Source organism: Somniosus microcephalus, chromosome 6, assembly GCF_052327205.1.
Source record: "Somniosus microcephalus isolate GS21.2 chromosome 6, FLI_Smic_1.0, whole genome shotgun sequence".
NCBI lineage: Eukaryota > Metazoa > Chordata > Chondrichthyes > Squaliformes > Somniosidae > Somniosus > Somniosus microcephalus.
Genome location: NC_140992.1, coordinates 248,960,077 through 248,983,613, shown reverse-complemented (window position 1 = coordinate 248,983,613; position 23,537 = coordinate 248,960,077). Strand labels below are relative to the sequence as shown.

The following is a 23,537-nucleotide window of genomic DNA, read 5'->3' as shown; positions in this document are numbered from 1 at the left end:
TCAAAAAATAAATAAATTCCATAATAGTGAATAGTAGGATTTTCCTGCTAAAAGACCTTAAATATCATCGCCTCGCGTTTGCAATAGTGTGGCAAAAAACCTAAAATTATAATCTTCCAAGAGTGCCGGCGAGCTGTTATTGTTTTCCAGATAATAATACAATTAAAACAATACTTATTAAAAAAAAGGATTAGAAATTAAAGATCATCTGTCCATAAAACGATCGCTTAATATTTGCAGGGGTAAAAAAAAAAGCCACGACGTCTTGGGAAGAGCTAGCAGGGACCCCTGTTAATCAGGAATAGAATTAATGAATCTATGCAGAGGGGTTGGATTTTTAAGCACATCGTCTTATTATTATACATATACAGTAGATTCTTTATTTCCTCGCCCCCCCTCCCCTCTCGCTTGCATTTGTGTACCAGTCAGTATTTTTCATTTTATAAATATATATCTCTATATTCCTGACTTTGTGGCGGACTCCGAAAAGCGTCACTTGAATATTGATCCGAGGTCGCTAATTAGCCCTTCCCGTCGTGCCTTCGTAATGAAGCACATGCGCACTGAATTAATCACAGCCATTTTTGCACGGAAACTAATTAGCAGAATAAAGATCCATCGACTTTTTTCATTGCGAGTTTCGCCCTCTTTTCCACCGCGATCGCTGAAATTTTTGCTCCTGGAATGTCCTGTCTGTCCTAATGCGAGTGTCGCCGGGCCCTGAGGACTCTTTGTATGGGATCTTTACGAGCTGATCTGGATTACACCATTCTCTTTTTACAAACAGCAGACGGTGGAAAATCGTAAGTTTCAACTTTTTTTTTTCCTCTTGCCACTTTGCTTTTCTTCTTTGTGGATGTGTTAATTATAGTCAATCGCCAGCGCCCCTCTCTTTCTCTCTCCCTCTCTCTCTCTCTCTCTCTCTTCCTCCGCCAGCCTTAAGCTTTCTTTTCCCCCCACTTGTACTTTTTTTTTATTATTTGCAAATGGTCATGATAAATACAACCGCATCCGAGCAGAACTTTGAATACTGAAGTTTATTATTATTTTACCTGTATGTTTACATCCGCACCAACCTGATCTTGACCAGCCGTCAACAGAGTCTCGACCCCACTATGGTCATTTTTTAATGCAATGTTTAGGGTTGCAAGCGGTCTGATGAAGTAAATAATCTATCTATTTAGTTGGGATTGAGAGGATGAGAGAGCTGGGCTGCCGGAGACGCCACGATGCGAGCGCGGGAGTGAGGGCTGGAAGTGCCGGCAGCTGCTTGGGGTCGTAGCCGGGAGATGAAGCTTGGAGCTCGGCGTGAGGGTCCGTCTTTCTCCGAGGGAAAGGGAGCGAGGGGGATTTCGCTCTGCTTCTGTGGCCGGGCTCGGGGCTTTCTTTCTCCGTCCTGTTTGGTCTCTCTCTGTCCCTGGATGTGTTAGTTGGGATGCGGTAGGCTACAAGAGGTTGGATTTCCAAGTTCTTCATTTTGTTTTTCTCCCTCCTCCTCCTCCTCGAGTCCCGGGATCGTAAGACGGCGGGGTTAAGAGTTTTTTTTTCTCTCTCTATTTTTATTTTCTTTTTCGGGATTTTGTTTTCATTCTTTCTCAGTTCCTGGGATGTTGAGGGGGGGGGGTTGGGGAAGGGGGGGGGGGAGGGAAGCTGAATGTAGGAAAGCCTTGATCCCGTGTTGACTTTATTTTCGGATTCTCAGAGTCACATGTGATCGATCGGTTTTGGAGAATGTGTTTAAAAAGAGCCGGAGAGTCAGCGAGCTGCACTCAGATCGGAAGAGAAATCCCGGAGGTAGAGAGGGAGGGAGGGAAGGAGGGAAGGAGAGAGATGGAGTGAATGAAAGAAAGAAAGAAGTAAAGAGGGGGTAAAAGCTCTTAGAGTGCGAGTGACAGAGAGGGCAAGGAAGAGATAAGATGATCAGAGCGAAAGAAGAGGGGAGTCGGTGAAAGAGGGCGAATAGGAGAAAAAGAAAGAAATGGAGAGAGAGAGAGAGAGAGAGACAGGGATCGGAGAAAAGGAATCGGGAGTGGAAGATAAAGATGAGAGAAGGACGGAGAGAGAGTGAAAACGGCAAGATGAAACGCAGAAAGGAAGGGGAAAGGGGCAAAGGGCGATAGACGAAATGGAGAACATGAAAACAGGGGAAGAATGAAGGGGAAAGCAAAGCAGTGGGAAGGGAGCTGGTGTATTGTTGGCAGAGACAGGAGGGGGGAAAGGACAGGACGAAGCGAGCCCAGATTGGGACGAGATAACGCAGAGAAATGAAAGGATGGGATAGACTCCCATCAGGGAGACTGGGACATCGGGCAGATTTAATCAGAGAGCGAGAGGGGAGGAAAGGGTCGGGGCAACAACAACAACAACAACACCACCAGCAGCAGCACCACAAAAAACAATGAGATGGACTCGATGAAGATACTGAGACGGAGCAAGGTAGAGAGAGAAATAAAATAAACAGAGTGAAGTAATCCGAGAGCAGAAGTGAAGTGGAGAGGGAGATGGACAGATAATCGAGGCTCAATAGGGAGCGAGGACACATCAGTCAGTCATTGAGATCATTTGTACAGCAAACACACCATTTCAGTTCATCTGATACCAGATCGAAGGCGATTTTTATTACTTTTGTACACAAAAATCAATGGAGAAGGCAAAGTTTATTGAGCAGAAAGATCCGACGAGATTCCCTTACATTTTGTCTTCCCCCCCCCCCCGTGTCAAATTCTGGACGCGATTTGTAAAACGTCTAGCTGATCCCGAGCTCGGATTCTTGTATTATATTTTGAAGGAAAAAAAACCTCTTCAAAAATGTTATATTTGACTGAATGGAGATGATTCGTCTGGTGATAGGGATAGGATCTGACCCCCCCTAGCAACCCCCTCACTCCCTCCTCCCCTCCTGGCCGGGTCAGCCCGAGTTCGGAGGCGGACGAGAGGTGCGTGCATGGCGGCGAAGGAGAACGAGGATGCGCCGAGCAGGGTCAGGACCCGATCACGCTGCCGCCGCCCGCCCGGCCCGGCCGCACCATCTCCCGCCAGGTGTTTGCCCGCAGAGACAGATCGCTCTGAACTTCTGGCAGAATTATGGTCACCGCCGCCGAGGATCCGATTTCACTGCATTTTTGAATATGCAAGCCAACCGCACACCGGACCAGTTATTCCAGTTAACGACGGGGAGGGGAGGTGGTTGTGGGGGGCTGAGGGGGGGGCACAAAGGGGAGGTGTCAGGGTAATGATCAGCAATTATTTATTTATATTTTTCAAACTGTAATGCTGTACTTTAATTGCGGCGCATTTTTTTGTGTGTGTTGCTGCTGCTTCTTCACACACGTCCGCATTCAGGTCTGTTGCAGATACCTAGCCAGACCTATTTTTAAATCATCACTGTTGGTGCGTGTGCCTAACCCTGTAATACTTAAAGTGAAGGTCCCAGATTGAGAGTCGCCGGCCCAGACAATACAGCACGGTAGAACATTTATTTTTTGATGCGTTTTTAATTGGAGCTACAATATTTAGAAAGTGGACTCAAATGGTTCTTAAGTGCAGTTTGTCCACAAGCATCTCCAAGCCAATGTAAGTGATCCGTACAGTGTCTCCATTTACATGATAAGAAACGGGATGGAAATGTATGCAGTTAATAATTTTAATAAACAATACAGAAAACGCAAATTAAATTATGCATTCCCATCCAAATCTAAATATGCCGTCCATTCTCAGTTTTTCTTTCATCGTGTAACCTGAAAGTAAATGACATTAAAAATTAAAGACTACAAGTTGCTGTTAATGCTGCTTCATTAGGGCACCGCGTTTTGCAGTTGTGTTGACACTTGCTGTTAAAATAAATTATATTCATTTTAATACACACAAATGATTGACGAATTGTAACTGAACAGGATCTGGGTTTTTTTTCCCCCTCCAAGCTTGTCATTTAGGTGTCTCGGAAGACTGTGATTTAGTGTTAGGGTATGCACTGGCCGATTAGATCAGTGGCTATTCAGTGTATGTATTGTTGTATGTTAATTCATCTTCAGGTCTCTTTTTTCTGCACCAAAGCTGGTGCCTTTAAACCCCTAAACTCATCCACAGTCGGGCAATTCACTTGCAAATGTATGGGCAAACTCAGTGAAAAGAGTGGAAATATTTTGCCTTCCCTTTTTTTTCATCAATTGACTTGCGTTGTCGATACCGAGATGTAGCCAATTTTACTCCTCTAATTTATGCCTTTAAATAATAATTGGAGCCCCTCACAAATTAAAGGCTACTGTAAGTGGGGCTTTCATCTATTCCCAGCATTGGGTAAAATAGTAAAGAAGCAGATTGTTTACATTCATTGAGAACAATAGTGTTTACCAATAAATTGTTTGTAATTCTAAATTGGCAAGTTTGTGTGTCTGTGGGGAGGGGTTCCTTACTGTTCGGTGTTTGAAAAGCACAGTGGTGTCAGAAACCTATGCTAACCCTTAATGCCTTCAGAGGCTGTTTGTCTGTCTTTTGACAGAACTGAGCCAGTCACTATTTGTTTGATGCCTTCTCCCAGCAAAGTGAAAATAGTCTGAAGTGGCTCATTGATGGAATGTTTGGTGTTGTGTGTACCTGTGCGGCAACTGTCAATGTTCAATCTTGGCGGAAACGGCTTGGTTTAATTTTTGGGGGGCAAAAACCTAGGCTGTATTTAAACACGCGCTATTGGAACTTGTATGCACATTGTTTATAGTAAATCTTCAGTATTGTAATAAAATAATTTAAAATGTGGCCTGAGGCATTCGTGGGACGGCAAATGTGCTATTTCTGCATTTGCTGTTTAAAAGTATTTTAAATTGGCTACACCTTGCATGTTTCTGTCTTTCATTAGAAAATGCAGCAAGCTAGAGTTTTTAATTTGCTCAGTGAATATAAGTACAAAAAGCCTGTTCCTATTTAATATGTTTTTTATCGCTGTTGCACAGTGCTATAAAAATGTACTTTGATTTCACCCTGCCAAGGAAATTTAATACAATAAATATCCCTATTATCCAAACTTTTCAGTAAATTGAAATCAAACTCCGTCTTCTATGTACTGAACATTAATATTATAGTAAATAGAAGGGGCGCTGCCATTGATCAGAATTCCTGATTATTTGTACTTTCTTGGCCGTCTCCCGTTCACGCTGGACAAATGGCCTTCCGCTGTACTTAGATGAGTCAAACAAGCAAGTTGTCCTGTGTTGCTTGATAGACTGATTGAGCTGAGGGCTAAAATAAATTGCCGAGGCCAGGAAGAAAGGGCCGTGAGTGTGTTCAGGTACCTGTGCTGCAAAGGGAAAGCTTGCTCAATGGCTGTGTGGGAAATGATGCAGCCCTTGACGATGCCAGACAGAACTGTAGATGTCAGGCTTTGCACGGCAAGCCGAATTGAGCAGCAAGGCAGAATGATTCAGATTAACCTTCGCTTGAACATTGTTTAACACAGGGCTTTGAATGAAATGCATGCTGGCACATTATGTATGTTTGTGTAAATTTGCATAAGCTTCGAAGCCGGGTACAATAATTGTGTTTGGTATTGTAGCTATGGTCGTTGCTGTAGGGGACATGGAATTATGTTCTGTATTTAGTCTTCCCTTCCATTTATCAAATCTAAATCCTCCACAACACAATGTACTCATTATTGTAAATAGAAAAACTATTTTTTTTAGTTCCCTTATCTGTGAAAGGCTGTATGACTATGCGATAAATAATTAATGAATATATTGCCAAACTGAGTCAATGGAAATAGTTTAACTTTATGATACATAGCATGCAGCTAGGAAGAAGGTAAGCAGTGTAGTACTAATCCTTTGTTGATGAGTGAAGTCACTCATTGCCTCCTTTCCATGTCAGTTCCTAAAGAGCTAAACAGAAACTAAACAGTAGAAGATAAAGAGCTGAAATTACTAAAGCCTTGTCCGCAGTCCATTTTTGTTTGAAATGTGCTGGGAAAGAATGAGTAGTGTAGGCCAAGAATGGGTGGGAACAAACATAGACTGAAGCAGTCCTTAGCTCATGTATAGCTTACATCTGCTCAGAGCAGGCATTCTGCTGGAGTATCGATCGTTGGTGTAACTGAGCTAGTATGGGGGAAGAAGGTATGCTAAACAGGTTTTGAACTGTCCGTGTACACTTAAAACAAACCAGGTACTGGCTGAGAATAGAGGCCAATTCAGACAAGGCATATTTTCAGCTGGATTTGCATTTAAATATATGAACTACCGTATGGAGAAAAGGGAAGTAACTGGACTCACACTTTAGGGAGGGTGTATGTCATGTTTGTATTTGATATAATAAAGCTCCTTTAATGTTAATTGTAGCTGGTATAATTGTTTTGTAGGAATGAGACTTAAAAAAACATAATATGGGGTTATAAGTTTCTGCATTAGCTCTTTGCATACCATATTTCCATGGTAGTTTTCCAAATCTGCATAAACTGCTTTATGTTTAACAGCTGCACAAATGACTCTTGAGTATCTGTTTAATACTAGATGCTGTGAAGCACTTGCAGGTAATGGAACAAGCCAACTTTCCCAAGACTCAGTGTTTTCCGAATAAACACTCAAATCTGTTCTTGCTTGTGACCTTGGTACAGAAATATTCATCATAGTCTCGCAGGGCCCATGTAGTTTCTGCCTGGCCTGTTACAACACTTTGGTCATTTTTTTCAGTGTTTGAAGTGGCTTTAGCGTTCACGTGGTCCGTTTGCAGCGTCATTATAGGCTCCGGTTCTTTTTTTTTCCTGGCCTTGATTATGCTTCCTTAGCCCTATTCTCACTTCCTCTGCTTTCAAACACAGGCTTTGAGCTCTAGTGCAATGATATACTCAAAGATCTCACATGAAAGCTGGTACAGACATGTTTTTCTCCCCCCTTTTCTTAAACATTTGGTGACCCAAAATAGGAATGGCATAGATAAGGGATTGCATGCTGGCGCAATACATTTTTGCTTCAATGCATGTTGCTGCAGAGGGACAGGTTTTTCAGCTGCTAAACATATTTCTCCACTTGGTGAATTCCATATCTCAGCTGTGCTGTTTTGGGGAGGCGCTGAGTAGAAGCAGCCACTCCCCACAGGGAGGGGAAACTTAGAGGGCTATCATCCCAGGTTGCTCTTGTCTGCTTCCCAGTGTCTGGTATTGGTGGCACCCTTAGTCTTGGTTTTCTACCTGTTGCCTCAACATCTGAAGATCTATGGCGTGGAGGGGATTCAGGAGGTATAAAAGTAGAGGAGCAAATAACATAGCTGAGGAAAATAAGGGCGAAGAAACAGAAATGAAACATACAACATTGAGATTATAATCTTTTGTCGCTCTTCTGTTCGTAAAAGACATAATAAAATGCTAATGCATAAAATATGATGAGTGCTTGAAGTGGACTGGCATGTGCCACTGTGATATTCCCAACACTGTTACAAATTAACACTGACATATCGAGAATTGAAATCCATAGTCACATACCACTGGTGTTGTTTTAACAGTGACACTTTCAATTTGTATTCTTAATCCCTGGATACGATGTTATGGGTTATTAATGCTGAATTTTAGCTCATCTGTAAAGCTGTTTTTATATTGGCACTGTCTTAATTGAGATTCCAGGAATCCAACTCACCTATTCTGGTCAGTAGATTCAGAGACCCTTAAAAAAACTGGATTCAGAGTCTGTCATCAGGATAAAGAAGTTGGATTTAGCAGCATAAATACCAGAATGTGGCTTATGATGACAGTCTCCTGAAATCTCAATTAAAGCAGCACCAATATTAAAACAGCTTTAATGTCCATGTACTGCAGCACATTAAAAGAAGCTATCGTCAGGGTCTGTCCATCTCAGCACTGACCATATGCAAAACACTGGGCCTTTATTTGATCTACTGTCTGACTTTGAAATGGTTATGATGTGTAGATAATTAGGGAGGTATCTGTCATAACATTATGCCCTTGGGTACCTATAAAACCTGAAATTTTGGCTTGGTGTGTATTACCTTGTTTTAGCCAAAGTGCAGTCTTTTGCTCTGTGTTTCTAAGTGTAGTAAGGCATTATGGAAGTCAGAAGTGATGCAGTTACCCCTTGGAAACTGTTTGCGCTCCTCTCTCTCTCTCAAGCAATTGAACCCAGAAGTACAACATTTTGGATCTGTTAGAAAACCAGAGACAGGTGGACAGCTGATAACAACAATTTTGTTTTTTGGAAAATCTAATTACACTTAATCAGTAACTTTGGTCTCTCACTGTTAAGGTAAAAATGGTGTGTAGCTTTAAGATTCGAGTTCTGTGACTGGATCAATTGTGACTTGAGGAAGACGCAACTCTGCCATATAGAGAATTCCATTCTGTACCTGTGCATTTTATGACATAGGGCTGACTAATGGATTGAAACATTTTTTTGTAGTGGATTTCCAGTGTTGTTATGGTGAGTTGGAATCTGTGAGCCCACTAAGCTTGGCGGGAACTATGTCTCTACTCCAGGAGTAGAATTTTTCTTCCATTCTCTTCCTCCCCACCTCCATCTACTCAACAGACTTGTTCCTTTGTGCATGCACTGTAGCTCCAGCTATGCAGTGGTTCCTGGGAAGTTGTATCTTTTGCATCAGCAGTGGACTCCTCTGCATGTACGTTTTGCTTATTTACATCAGGCTTCCGAATGCATGGAGTCTGTTGACTGGGTGGGAATGGCAACATATGTGGGAGAGGGGAAGGAGTAGACTCAGTGCCAGGATGTTCAGAGATCCAGTGGCGCTGTCATGTTTCTTGTGAATAAATTGAAACTATGTCAGTGGATAAGTTTGTGATTTGTTTTTATTTATCTGTTTTTAGCAGTGTATTGTGGAGAAGCAAGGAATTGGCATGGTGGCTGTACCGTGGCATTTTTATTGGTGGAATATGATTTGGGTAGGTGTTTTTTTTTGTTAGGTAGAATGACGTTTTTTGCAGGCAGTGATTTTGGGAGAAAGTTCAATATGGAGAGAGGTTTGGTAAATAACTAAAGTAGAAAGCAACCAATTAGAAAGAAGAAAAACAAATTGAACTAACGAGAAAATAGACACTTGACGAACAAGAAAGAAAAGTACCCAATGGTCACAGCATAGATGAAAGACTCAACATGTACAAGAAACATCATCATAAAGATTTGTCATCCCACACATGGGAAAAAAATATTTTTTAAGTGTGTGATACTTATTTTCTGCTTCCCTCCATTTTATGTCCCCACTAGTGAGATGGACCAGTCAGCTGTCCATAGGGTAGGCAGCCAGTCTGCTTGAAGGCCTCTGTTATTGCTGCTTTGCAATCAGCTGATAGAAAGTTGCACACGGATGACTTGTTCCCCAGTTTTATCCAAAGGAGAAAGTAAATTCCCTGCTCTCTGTGAAGCTGCCTCTGTTTCTCTTACTGATTTCCACACAAGATTGGAAACTCACTGTATGGGGGAATTATGGATGCAAGCACGAATCTTAATTAAAATTGCTGCACTCAACTGCTGCTTTCCCAGGCCTCTTTCCCATAGCTTTTCTGAGAAGAATGTACTTTGCTCAATTAATTTGTAGCCCTTGTTTACCACTGCACATTATGTTTTAATGTCAATTTTGTTGCGGTGTTTTGAGGGCCATTTTACAGCATTTTGTCTTTATCACTTCCCAATGCAAAGTAAAGATTAATTTTATCTTCCTGGTGAGGTGGGGAGTGCAGCAATAAACCACCAAAGTAGCTATCTTCGGAGGAAATCCAATAGCGTCTGAAATCAGTGTTGTGAAGTATAAAATGAAAACTCTGTCGAGAGCCACCTGGATTCCCCCTTAAAGCCATCATGTTTTTGGGGTGGTGATGTGGATCTGCTTCGCTTTTTTAAGTTGCAGCACCAATACATTTGTAAACAACCAGTGTGAGCAGGAGTGGGTGTTACAGTCTGCCTTAAGATTGCCTGTTTTTATTTCAAGCGTGATGTCATTTGACTGGAGAAAAAAAAATCTTTTTCATTCCCTGTAAGGAGCCAATCGTGGCCTGCGCCAGTTTCCAGGTAGAACATTAATATTTGTATTTCAAGTTCCTGACAGATGGAGCTTTGACCCCGTATGAAGCTTGTTGGCTCACTCACTCAAACTGAGTGATACTGTGACCTACCTACAGGGCTGTGCGGGGTGCATTTGCGTATGCTAATAGACTGACTTGCTGTGGCTTGTTTTACAGTGATTTGTGCATGCATTTATATGCAAATGCTAACAACTGATAGCTGGTTTAATTACATTAGGCTATTGTTATGCTGCCAAGTTAGTGAGCTGAGCATATTTGTACCTCAGATACGAGAAGGGCTAGTTCCTCCCACACTCCAGGGCTATTCCTGGATGCATTTTGTTCAGATTTTAATACTATAAACTCTGCACTGAGTGATCCCAGTATAGATTTTTAAGTTGTATTTTAATAGGTGCAAAACTGAACTTGTTTGACCGCCTCTTTTCAGTGGCCTCTATTTTAAATTTTGGCATTTTACCTGATAGGCCTCAAGACTCAAAGCATTTTGGGAATTAGATTTTTTAAAAGCTCAAAAATACTCAACCCTTTTGGGCGTGAGACTGCACTGAAAAACAGAGAGGGGAGGAGGATGGGATTCTGAAATGATCTGAAGTTCGAAATGTTTGGGTAACTATGCACACAGGAATGAAAAAGTGGTGAGTTCCTGGGACTCTTGTTTAAAAATAAAAGTGCGTGGTGTTTAGATTTTCCGTTTTGAAGGAAGGAGCCCCGGGCATTCTCCAGGATTTCAACAGACATGCTTCTATAATAGTTTCAAACTACAAAGTAGCCAGTTGTGTTTAAGCAGTGGGCATCTTCCTGGTCCCAACAGTGCTGAGGCTTCTGCTCAAAGGTTGCTGTAGTTTCTTTCCCTTTTTGTTTTGGAGAAGTGGGTTGTAATCTGAATAAAGAGTTCAGTTTATAAAGTTTGCACTTCTCTTAAGTGGAATTGCATGTTGCTTTTTCTTCTTTCTTTGAGTTGGCATTGCGGTCAGACAGAGGATTCCTCCAGCTGGTGTCTGATTGCTTGTATATTGTGAAAGTATAATACAGACTTGAGCAACAAATGTCCCGAGTGCAGGTTTTAAAAAAAAAGAAATAAACGAGTAGCCTATTTGTCATTAATTACATTGGTGCCTCTGGTGGTGGTACCAGATACAGTGTGTAGCTGGACTAAGGGGAACCTTGTAGAGTTCCTGACCAGCTAAGGCACAGGCTCAGGTGTTTTGCTTAGTGCTGCTGTCACTGACATTGGCTATTCACTTGAACATAATCAAAGTTCCCTTCAACATACACCACTTAAACTTAAATTAGATGCGTTATAGTTTAATGCCTGTCACCTATATACAATTCTAGTTTGATCTGCTAACTCTGAAGAAGTCTCTACAGCATGTGAATGTTATTTGTACGTCTGTACTTTTACACATTTTCCTACCTATATACATATATTTTCCATCATAACATTGTGCTTGGACTTTTCAGTTTGTGCCACCTTATGTCTTAAATTGTAAAGAACCATTTGTTAGATGTATTTGGAGAGTGCTGCTATTTGGGGGCAAATTTGGAATAAATTAATATTTGTTTTTTAAAAATATATTTTTCCTTTTCTGCCTGTACAAAATCCACCCAGAACTTAAAAACTGAAGCATAGTTAGTGAACTTTCCGAGTGACAGTGGCTTGACTTTATGAAACAGTTTTCTGTGGTTTGCTGTTACAAAGTGCAATTGGTGATACAGTAATTGTCTGATAAATGGCATGTTTATAGATTGGACTTCGATTCTATTTCTGCACAGCTGACCATTGCTCTCTGGTGCCTACTCCACCACCCAGCCATTGTTCTGGTACAAAATCATCCCACAACCATTGCTGCCATAACGACAGCCTCGTAACCAGTACATCTAACCGAAGTGACATCAGCCATTTCACACATTGGAAAAGAAAGGGAAACGGTAGCTTGCATATATCCTACAACATACTGGGTGGAAAGGGGATGAATTCCACAAATGTGGATCCTTCATTGCTTTGGACGTACACGGGGTGGTCCCTAACCAATTCAGATTGCGCACACACCTAACTTACAACTGACCACCCATATATACTTCATTACATAGAACATTTCCTGACCTTCAATAATATACTATTATGTGACTACATTAAAATTATATCTGTAACATGATTTAAACATTTTGTGGATAAATGCTGCACAGTCCTCTGACATAAATTGTTAAACTCTCTCTGTGGAGGCTATAAATGAGGATTATCAGTGTACAATTTGCTTGGTGTAATATTTACTTTCTCTGTGTCTTCTACTTGTCAGTAGAAAGAAAGAGAAAATGTCAGTGTAAGCTGAATGCCATTTGCTGTATCTTATGAGGCAACTTCTGTTTCTCCCTGTACTAAATCAGTCATCGAACAGTTTCGACAAGGTAAACCAAAGGTCCATCCTGTTTCTTATGTGTCAAGTCCTTAACCTCAGAGTGTTCTTTTGTTTCAGTTCTATATAATATAATTTTGTTTACCCTCATCAATGCTGCAAAATGTGCAGGTGATGGAAAAACTATTCCCTCATCAATGCTGCAAAATGTGCAGGTGATGGAAAAACTATTCCATGTTTAAGGAAAACTGTGGCATGTTTTTTGAATTGACCCATCCAATTGCAGAGCAGCACTGAGAGAGCCTCAGTGGATCCCACAGGCCAGTAAAGCCTTTCCCTCCAGACTGGAGCTGGATAAACAGCCTGCAAGTGAGGAAGAAAAGCCCTTTTATTTTTACCTAATGTGCTTCACCTGCGAGGGGGGTTGGGTTGTGGGGGGGGGGGGAGGCACGGAGGATTAACAAAATGTATGATTCTATTGCATTGCTGGCTCTTTATACATTTTCTGTATACAGTGTTAGTAAAATGCTTTGAATTTATGAAATGATTTGAATTTTAAAATTGATGGCATATCATCTAATACAAACATGCTGGGACAGCACTAGTCCACAGGCGGCCTGTCACTGTGGGTCCCATTTACACATTCCCTCCTGCCTTCAGTGTACGCACATCACTCCTCCTTACTCTAATTCCATGTGACTGTGGTCCTGTGCTCTCTCATTTTATGCACATGCCACTTAGGTTGTGCCCTGACATAATTTTCCCACTGTGGTATCAAACTGCCCATTTTATACCTAGTTGTCTGCTTTTACACATGACTGTTAACTCCTTCACTACCCTATGTGTCAAAGTGCAGTGGTTGCTGCTCCCATCCCTGCTGCAGGGCTATGTTTTACATAGAGATAAAACCTGAACTACTGTACATTACAAACAACAGAGAGCGGCCAAAATAAGACATTTCTGTTTGTACTACCTATTCCTGAGGCACGTTTTCAAGCTGATTCTTTGTCATGTGAGAGTTATTTGATATATTGCATGTACAGCAGTGCCTTGATAGGTGGACAGGGCATCTTCATGCCAAGTACTTTCAGTCCTCGGTAATAAATTGGAAATTTAAAGAAAACCTTGTGATATGTATAACTTATCAATGTACACCGTTTTAGTTTGCGTCCAACTGCTTAATCCTTTTCTGACAGGAATTGTTGCTGTAAGGATTAAGAGTCACCCATCAATATGAGCACCTGGTTGTTTTACTCCGCAGTGAGTTGTGTTCATTTGTCTGTAACCATGTTTACAGTGTTAGTGTTAACAAATCGACCTTGAAGACATTGTTGTCTCAAATGAGCACTATGAACTCTATGCTGAAGCCATGTATTGTTTTCTGAGGCCCAGTGGTAAAAAATCATAAATGTATCCAGCTAAGACCTGCTGAGAGATTAGGATAAGTATGACCTAGAAACCATCACATAGCATGTGAGGATCCTTGCAAATCCTGCAAAACAGAGGTGTGAAATTGTAGAAATCCTTTCTTTAAACAGTAAGCAGGAGCACTGTTTCTAATGTAGTTTTGAGGATCAGGAAGTTGTCAATTTGAACAGTACTGCTTTAGCAAACAAGAGTTGGAATATGTATATGAGCTTCGACATCTACTTTTAAAATTTTATCTTACTCTGTTGAGTTATGGGCCTTGTACATTTTTTTAAATTGCATTATTGATAGGTGGTTGTGTACCAAAAATGTAAGTGGTAACATGAATGGAGGTGGTTTAGCTTTTGTACACACATAGAAACATAGAAACATAGAAAGATAGGAGCAGGAGTAGGCCATTCGGCCCCTCGAGCCTGCTCCGCCATTCAATGAGATCATGGCTGATCATCCAAATTCAGTACCCTGTCCCTGCCTTCTCCCCATATCCCTTGATCCCTTTAGCCTTAAGAAATATATCTAACTCCTTCTTGAATATATTTAATGAATTGGCCTCCACTGCCTTCTGTGGTAGAGAATTCCACAGGTTCACCACTCTCTGGGTGAAGTAATTCCTCCTCATCTCTGTCCTAAATGGCTTACCCCTTATCTTTAGACTGTGACCCCTGGTTCTGGACTCCCCTGACCATCGGGAACATCCTTCCTGCATCTAGTCTGTCTAGTCACACAGTAGCCATTTCTCTTTTGAGCCCACTTCTTTATCCCTAATAAAGCAAGCAAACACGTATTGAGAAGTGTAGAAGGTCAAGTTAATATCATGGACCAAAAGTTGCCTAAAGCTATTAAAAAAAGGTCACTATAGAATTTTAGACATGCTAATATTGTTAAAGTGTAAAGGCTGGTCTTTTCTGAGTTGTCTTGTCCAAAGGGAAACCTACCCATTCGGACAGCACAAGAGGTTTTGCATATTTACAACGTGGCAGCAGATCTGAGCTCAAAGCAATGCTGGTAACCAGCAGGATTTCCTATGTTAGGACCTTTATTCCTTAAGGTGTCTCCCGAGGGACAGATTAAAGGTTGTCTGGGTGTATAGATTCATAGAGCTTTAAAGACTGGAACCTCATATCCCCCCCGTCTCTCTCCAACTTGGAAGGCTTTTGTAGCCCTCAGGTTTTTATATTTTGTTGCTATATATATATAATATATATACAATATTTTTTTTAAAATATTTTCGACAAAAGAAGTCGAATGAGAATAAGCATCAAATACCTACTTTATTATATTTTACATTGAGCTGTCCAGCTATGCTCGCTATGATATTAGTACTTGTGGCAGAGATATATATAAATCGTTCCAATTTACTCCTAATCGGCGAGGTTGATCCAGTGCAGCTATCATACGATTTGACTACATTGAACTATCAGAAACCGCTGAGTTATCAGAAATAGACATGATTTTTGCAGGAGTTTGACTTAATGATATTCAAATGTGGCCTTTAGTATGAAGGCCATGCAATGGGGCACTGTTTAAATAGAGATACATAACTCTTCAGTCCTACTCCTTTGTTTCTAGATATATATTATTTGGACAGTCAGATGGTTAAATTTAACAAATATGTTTTCAATTCCTTTTTCCTCATTATCATTTTATGTCCAGGAGACAGTCTTTGTTTCATTTTTGTTCGTTTTTTTTCTTTTTTTCCCCAAATCTGTGAAGACAAAAGAAGTCCGAGACTCCAACCTGTCTTGCCGCATTCCTAAATAATTTGGTTTTGATTAACTAAAAAAGGAGCGGAGTCTGTTTCTGTAGCAACAGAAAGGATCAAAGCAACAGGAGTCGCTCCTTTGGTAATGCACCATGATCCCGCCGTCCCCTTGGCTTTTTAGAAATGTTTTCCCCTTTTAACTTTGATAAGTATTTAGTGCACTGGAAAATTGTTTCCAATAGGCAATTGTTTCATGAAAGTGTAGCGTCTCAGATTTAGGAATGAAGTAGAAAAAGATAAGCTCTTTCACCGACCCCCCCCCCTCTTTTTTTTCACCCGCACAAAGTTGGAAAAGGCATTCCACTACTAATCCAGCTTCAACTGGAATGCAAATTGATGTAATTGTTCTACTGAGGATGGGCTGAGAGGGCTTTAAACATCTGCAGCGGCCTTTTTTTTCTCTCCAGAGGACAGGGTTAGCATCTATTTAACATAATGAGAAGTAGTTTTTCATTGGAAGCCAAAGCAGTTTTCTGAAAGGAAGGGTTAGGGGAAGGAGTTCACAAAGTGCAAATGTCAGTCTCACAAGTGTCTACTGGCTGCCTTTAGCAGATACTATTGACTCAAGCAGCGGAATAAAATGGGCCTACTTTTTGTGTTTAGCAGCTTCAGGCAGCTGAGGATTTGAAGAGACAAGATCCAGATTCTAAAACGTACCTAACGTTAGTGAAGTATTAGTTTGACCTGCGTTAGTCCATATTTCAGGATTATTTGTGCTGTATTTCCACATCTGATTTATCTGATCAGCAATTTCTGTCATTTGTCGAAAGCAAATTCTGCCGGATTGTTACCAGTCCTTTCTTTAAAAAAAAACACATCCGCAGCTTTCTATTTGACTAAATATATTTGAAATGCTTTTACTTCCATAACTAGCTGAGAAAGTAATGCTGACATTTTAATGTAAAAAACAGGGTTTCTTCTTTCTAGAAAACTGCTTCTCAGGTTTATTTGTGTATTACACCACACTAAAATAAGTTTCTAACCAGCTTGTTTTAGTGTGGTGTAAAGGAAATTAAGATAAAATGGATTGCAGTTGTAAAATGGTCAGAGTGAAATGATGAGCGACTGAAAGTCAGATAGCTTCTACTTTGTTACATGTTTAACTTTAGCTTTTTTTTTGGGTGGGAAGAAAAAGGTATCCCGTAAAGGGTTACTGCCCTGTTGCCAAGATTTTAAACAGGCAACAAGAGAGTAGCATCGCACTTTGGAGCACAGCTCGGCGGTGGCTGCAGATTCAGTTTCCTCTGTGCTATAGAGCTCCTGATCAGACGCATCACTGTCTGGAGATGCTGAGAATAGGCCAGGCCTTTCCCCACAATGGGATAGAGTATCAGAGCAAAAAGCCTTCCTGAAGCTGCTGGAGGGCACAGATTAACACTGACGTGGGCAGAAAGTGGGGAGGAGGTTGAGTGGTGTATGGCTAGGGGAAGACCGAGAGGAGACAAAAAAAAAACACAGGGAAATAAAGACAAGTAGCCTCATTCAAAAATAAAATCTGCACCGTGATATATGGCTAGATTTGCAAATGTTTGGGATTCTTCTACAGATTTGCCATAACCTCCGTTGTGATGCAACAGTGTTGCTATTCTTTTCAAGTGAGGTATTTCCAGAATAGTTTGTTTTATTGCAAGCCTGCAAAATCCTTATCAGAATCATGTAGGATTGCCTTAATTCAGTGTAGTGGTAGGGATTGCAGTTGGTTTTCAAGAAAACAGTAGGAAAAATCTCTAAGAAATTTTACCCACATAAAGCCAAACAGTCTAAGGCCAAATAATGAGAGGAAGGAAATGAACTTGTAGTGGACGAAGTCTGGATATGTAAGTAACGAAAATCAAGAATGAGCAAAAAGCTATTCAACCTATCAAAGCTCATCCTTACAGTGCCTTCACATCCTAATGTTCTTGCCTCCACTATTTTGCCTGGTAGATTATTTTGAGCATTTATCACCTTTGATTACAACAGTGTTTCCAAATGTATCTATTTTAAACTTACTTTTCATTAATTTAAGTTTATATTCTTTGGTCCTTCTTTCCCGGCTTCATTTAAAGTAATATTCTGGTTTTTCCTAATCAGTGCTCGTTAACATTTTATATACCTTAGTTATGTCCCTACCTCTTTTAATTGCCTTCTTTATAAACAGTATAGCTTCAGTTATTCTAATCTTTCCTCGTAGCTCATCCCCATTACCCTTGGAATCAGTCTTTGTAATGCATGTACATGTTTATTGTGACAAAGTGAGCAGAATTGAACGCATTGCGTATTTCTATCTGCAAGACAGCCAGTGAAATGGTATCTTAAGTCATTTTACTAGGTTGATGATAATTTAAAGCAGCCTTCAACGATTGTTGTAAGAATCACAGTGTGAAAGTACCAGGAAAGTGATGATTTGTTTTCTGGGCTAGGTTTCTGGCTGCACAGCTGGTGTAGTTTTTTCCCTATAAAGCCAATGATATTCTTCAGCTCTCGACTGAAACCACTTTGTAGTCACAAATGTTCCACACAAAAAAATTTGGAACAAAAGTTAGTCAAAAATTCTGTGGAGTCATACGTGTTTTAAAATCGAGCTGCACTGGCTCTGGCTCTTGCCTTTGTATTGTGCTCTGAAGACCTCACCTTACTCAGAACTTCACCACAGCAGGGTCCAGCGCTGTTGCAAGCATTCTGTTTGCCAAATATTGACTGTGCTTGCTGGGAAGGCCTTGTATTACATTGTGTATTTATTGAAACTGACAGAGGCAAACTTTAACCATCGCATCGTTCAGTGACTGGAAGTTCAGTGGCCTGAGTGTCTGCTGTGGAATCTGTTGGGAGAAGCAGTGGAACTAGAGATCCTCAAAGTGCATTGTTGTAGTCTATTTTTTTAACACTTTCTCGTCCAGGTGTATATGTTTAATCTTTTGCCCGGTTAAAGCTTCTTTAACTAGCACACTTCCGACCACTTAGAATGGTAGCATCTACTTTGTGAGTGTTTCTAGTTGCTGCCCCTCTATTTCTGGAGCATCTATTGCATGGTAGTGGCCAGTAGAATCTTTGTTTATTTATTTTCACCTTGCAGCATAGCTCTTGGTGTGTCCCCCAAACCTTAATGATGTCGTTATAATTTGGAACTGCCAATTATTTAACATTGCAGAAAGTTTGTGGTGTGAAAGTCAAGGGGGTCTGACGAGAGTTGGTAGTTCTGACAGTTTGGAAGATGGTCGCGCTGATGGAGAAGACCCAGTTTAAAGAACCTACTTCCATTGCAATTTCAAACCGAAAGATTTAGAAACAGGTGGGCCAGTGGGCCTGATTTATTCTGGTGTCTTTACATTCAGAGTTTTCTGAATCGGTTCCACAGTCGGAAATCCTGTTTGGGTCTCTGTCAGCCCTGAGGTCTCTTGGCAAACCTGGATGGCATTGTATTTGCCCGTCTAACCTCAACAGGAGTTGGAGCGCCAGGATCTGAAGAGAGGTTGACTGAAAATGTTTTCATTAGAGAAAAGATGAAGAATAGACATGGCCCAGTTTTTTTAAAACGCTGAGAAGAGTGAATGATGTAGATGCACGCAGGTTGTTTAATTTGAACTATCAGCACAGAGCTAGAGCACATGCATTTAATATCAACAAACTTCAAGCAAGTCCAGAGATTTAGAAGAAATGTTTTTCGCCCCAGTGTCGCAGATGTGTGGAATAGGTTCGCAGTTAAAGCAGTTGTGATGCTGATTAACCGATTTAAGAGAGAGAGAGAGAGATGAGTGTTTTAGGAATAAAGAAAGACTTGCATTTATATAGCGCCTTTCACAACCACCGGACATCTCAAAGCACTTTACAGTCAATGAAGTAGAGTCACTGTTGTAATGTGAGAAACGTGGCAGCCAATTTGCACACAGCAAGATCCCACAAACAGCAATGTAATAATGAGCAGATAATCTGTTTTTGTTATGTTGGTTGAGGGATAAATATTGGCCAGGGCACCCAGTTTCAGTTTAATACAACCATTAATTTAATACATCTCATCTGAAAGACAGCACCTCCAACAGTACAGCACTCCCCAAGCACTGCACTGGAGTGTCAGCCTAGCTTTATCTGCTCAAGTTCCTGGAGTGGGACTTGAACCCACAACCTTCATGACTCAGAGGCAAGTGTGCTACCCACTGAGCCACAGCTGACACTATGGGATGGAGGGCTACATGAGCAAGTAGAGTTGGGCATAATCTAAATGCTGTGAGAATCCTAATTGTTTGTGAGCTACTGCGCTTATGAAGTGTCATATCAAGGAAGGCAACTGGCCTGCAATGTAGGATCAGACACATATTCTAAAGTTTTGTTGATTTACTATGTGTGGTCTCTGGAAAGAACAGGCTGGATTGGCCAACTGGCCTTTTCTTGTTCCATGCTTATGTTCTTAATCACTGAGACTGTTTGATGTTTGAAACTTGAGCCCAACTACTTTTAGATATAAATAAAATGCAGTGTCACTATTTTGAGCGTAATTTTTGAAATTTCATTCCCGTCCTGCTCAACAGATTTTGGTACTGTACTACCCAGCTTTGCTAACAGCACTGAGAAAGGTGTTATTATTGTTAATGGTCTCAACAAAGAATGCTGGACATCGTGTATTAAAATGTTATTGGCCAAAACTGAAATTAAATAACCTTTGGGAGGAGCTAAATTTCATATCTATAGAGAATATGCATCCTGCTGTTACTATTTACATTGACATTTGCCATGAATTTTAAACAGGACTTTGGATAAGTTTATAGGACTAGAACAAACGCCTTAAATCATTCAAATGGTAGCACCTATCAATCAAATAACTCTAAAATGGCCTGAAGTACATTCTCTGCTTCTTCAGACAAACAAAATTACATCCTGGTTCTACCTATAGGGCTGTTAAAAATACAAGCACATCAGAATCTGTATAATCCATGAGTCAGTCCTCCTCAGTACTAAAGCATAGCAGTTGCTTAAGGCAAGTGGCTGTTCATTCCAGGTGACAATATTGTTTTGATCGTAAACCGTGTAACAATGGTTGTATTAAACTGTAATCATGACTGCATTTAAGGGCGGCGCCATTTGCTTGTTATTACGACCCTATAAATTTTACCAGTCTGCACAATCCAGGTAAAGATGCCATTTAATTAAATTGAGAAGCTGTTGGTTATGAAGAAAAAAATGATTGCTTAAGACACTTGGTAGTTAATCAAGATGACCAGAAGGACAGGTTTTGCTGCAATTAGGGGGGAAAAAACTCCAACTCACAGAATATTTTGTTTTTCTTTGGTCAGCCATTTCGTGAAGTTGGGTAAATTAAACCAATTAAGATCATAGTGATCCTACCCAACACAAATCTCTGTTGAACTCCCAACACCATTTCTATTGAAATTCCCTTTTTACAGTGCTAAAATGCAGCCCCCCCGTCACCTACTGGAAATAGATATTGTGCATTTAATGAACGGAACAGCAGACATTTCTCAGTTTGTACCCATCCTTGTGGGTTTGAGAACCCATGCAGTATGTTTGTGAATTGTGTGCTGCGTGTCTGGGTAACACAGCCCAGGAGAATACTAAGTGCATCCTTTTTTCACTGTTGTGGTCACTGGTTCACGCCATTGTTATCAAAGCAGTGATTAATCATTACATTTTGCGTAAGTAGGCTGTTGTTTCTATGGAGATTAAAATGATCCGTATTGCTTAAAATGGCCAGAATAAGTTTACCAACATTGCACGTGCTTTTGTCATGCACTGGTCAGAATTTGGCCTTAACATGCGCTGGCTTCAGTTTTTCCCTTTTGCCCTGTACTGCTGTTACTTCTATATCAGATTATCTTCTTATAATCAGCTAGAACTAGACGTGTTCCCCACCCGGGCCGTACCTTTGGCATGTGCGTCTGTATTATGACATTGTAATTCTTGCAAAGAAAAATTATTTAACTTGAGCTGTCAGATATCAAATTGTCAGCATTACTTATTAAAGCATTCAGGCCTCCTCTGAAAGTCCAAAATATTTAATTTAGAAGTCCCAGTGCAGTGTGTTGCAGATCTTTGGAAAACAATGGCAACAAATCTTTGTCCAGCTGTTCAGTTTACTGCTAGCAGTATGCAGACACTAAAGCGTATAAAATGGAAATGACTGAACTATATTTGGGTTGCTAATGGAAATAGTATTGTAGAATATTGAGGATGGGATTACATATTCTGGTCATCATGTAACTGTATGCGCTCACTGCAGTAGATCCCTCCCCCATCATTAGGTGGCTCTTCAAAAATGTATATTATTTCTAACTCCCTCACTAATAGAGACCCTATATAATGTATACAGGGCCCTTTTGAACTTTTTTTTTGTAAATAGCTTGCAAAGATACTGTTGTAAAAGAAGAGGCAATGTGCTTCTTTTTGTAGTCATCTTGGGGAATGTTAGTGGTCAGAATGATCAGAACAAAACCATAAATTAAAATGATCTCAATTTCCCCACACAATCTATTCTAGTCCACTGGTCTACAAGGTTACAAATATGTCAGCCTAATAGAAATTTTAGAAGCAGTTAACTAGACTGGCTATGGGCAGAGCCAGCAGTAATTGCAAATATATAATGTGAATGCAGCACAGTTTATTTCTTGCGAAAACACACATACTCTGTGTAGCTATAGAATTTCATCAAACCCTCCAGTGATCAGTAACAGGTGCAATTTATCTCACTTTATACCAGTGTTTTATACTGTGCAGTAGGTCATCTAAAATCTATACTGAGCAATTTGCATTAGGTTTACCAGAGAGAGAGAGAAACTACCTGCACAATACAACTAATAGATGCTTACAAATTCTGCAAATAGCAGCCATGTTAAAAAGGTAAGCACACACTTGGCATAAAGTCACTCAGAATTATTACTGTATTCAGCATCTATCTGCACCAAACAAGTATGATCAGGAAAAAGATCCTGTTCAGGGCATGCCGTACAGCAGCTGAAAATGCATTGTTGCCAGTTCAATTGTCAAGAATCTGCACCGAATTATCGGTGATTATTCATAGGTAGAGATCTTTGGATTGGAGGAGTGGCCTTTGTGGAATAATATGGAATTGCTCTATTTTATATGTTTCCTTCTCAATGAAAGGCTCGAGCCAGCTGTATCTCTATGGAAATCTCATTATTCCTGTTGCATTGTTGACTAACACACGTAATTGGCCAGGTCTATTGGCATATTTAATAAGGGATGGCTGCCCTGGATGGGTTCTCTTTTGTTTATGTCTATGGCTTTGTTCAGTAATTAATTCAAAAGCAAAGGGGTTTGGTGGCTGGATTTGCTTAAGTGGAATGTTAATATATGTAGACTGACAGACTGTGGAACAGACAAATTCAAATTCTATGATTACGGAACTATTAAAGAGCGATGTTTCCAGGAAGATGATAATACCTGAACATTAAGGTGCCACCTCGCAAAGTGTGAGAGACGATTTCGAAAGTCTATTTGGAACATGAAAATCACCATGCTCTTTGCTCTTTAGTTCTGACTGGAGATCTGAACTCCATGGGTCAACTAGGAATTGCACTAGCGACATGGAACATGACAGTATCTGCAGAGAGAACAGGCAAGTTTGCATTTTGGGTATTGACCCTTTCCTCAGAAATACAAAGTGGACAGACATATTAATACAATCAGAGATAAAAATGCAATAAAAACAAACACACAGGAATTATAAGTGGAATGATCTTGGTCAAGTCAAAGGCAGACACACTAAGACATTAAAGAAATAAGGGTGTGTAAATACTTAAGGAAGTGGCAGCCCTGAGGGAATGCAAATACAGGAGCAATGGATAACCTAGTGCCAGGTATGAAATTTAACCAGTTCTGAAAATGAGGATATAGCTAAAGTCTGAAGTTGTTCACACCAGAGGATTGCAGGGCATCGAGAAGAAAAATGAGATAATGCTCTTGAAGCTTTTGTACAACGCCAATTGTAGAAAAAAAAATTAAGGTTACATTTGTC

The 23,537-nt window shown here is 40.5% G+C and overlaps 1 protein-coding gene across 1 annotated transcript in view; it reads left to right on the top strand.

Annotated features, from left to right (window-relative positions):
- The first annotated feature begins 488 nt into the window (after positions 1-488).
- zfhx3b (zinc finger homeobox 3b) overlaps positions 489-23,537 on the top strand; it is a 922,100-nt gene continuing 899,051 nt past the window's right edge. The window contains exon 1 of the mRNA XM_085992063.1: positions 489-803. The gene's annotated coding sequence lies outside the window, so the exon portion shown is untranslated. The remainder of the gene's footprint in view (positions 804-23,537) is intronic.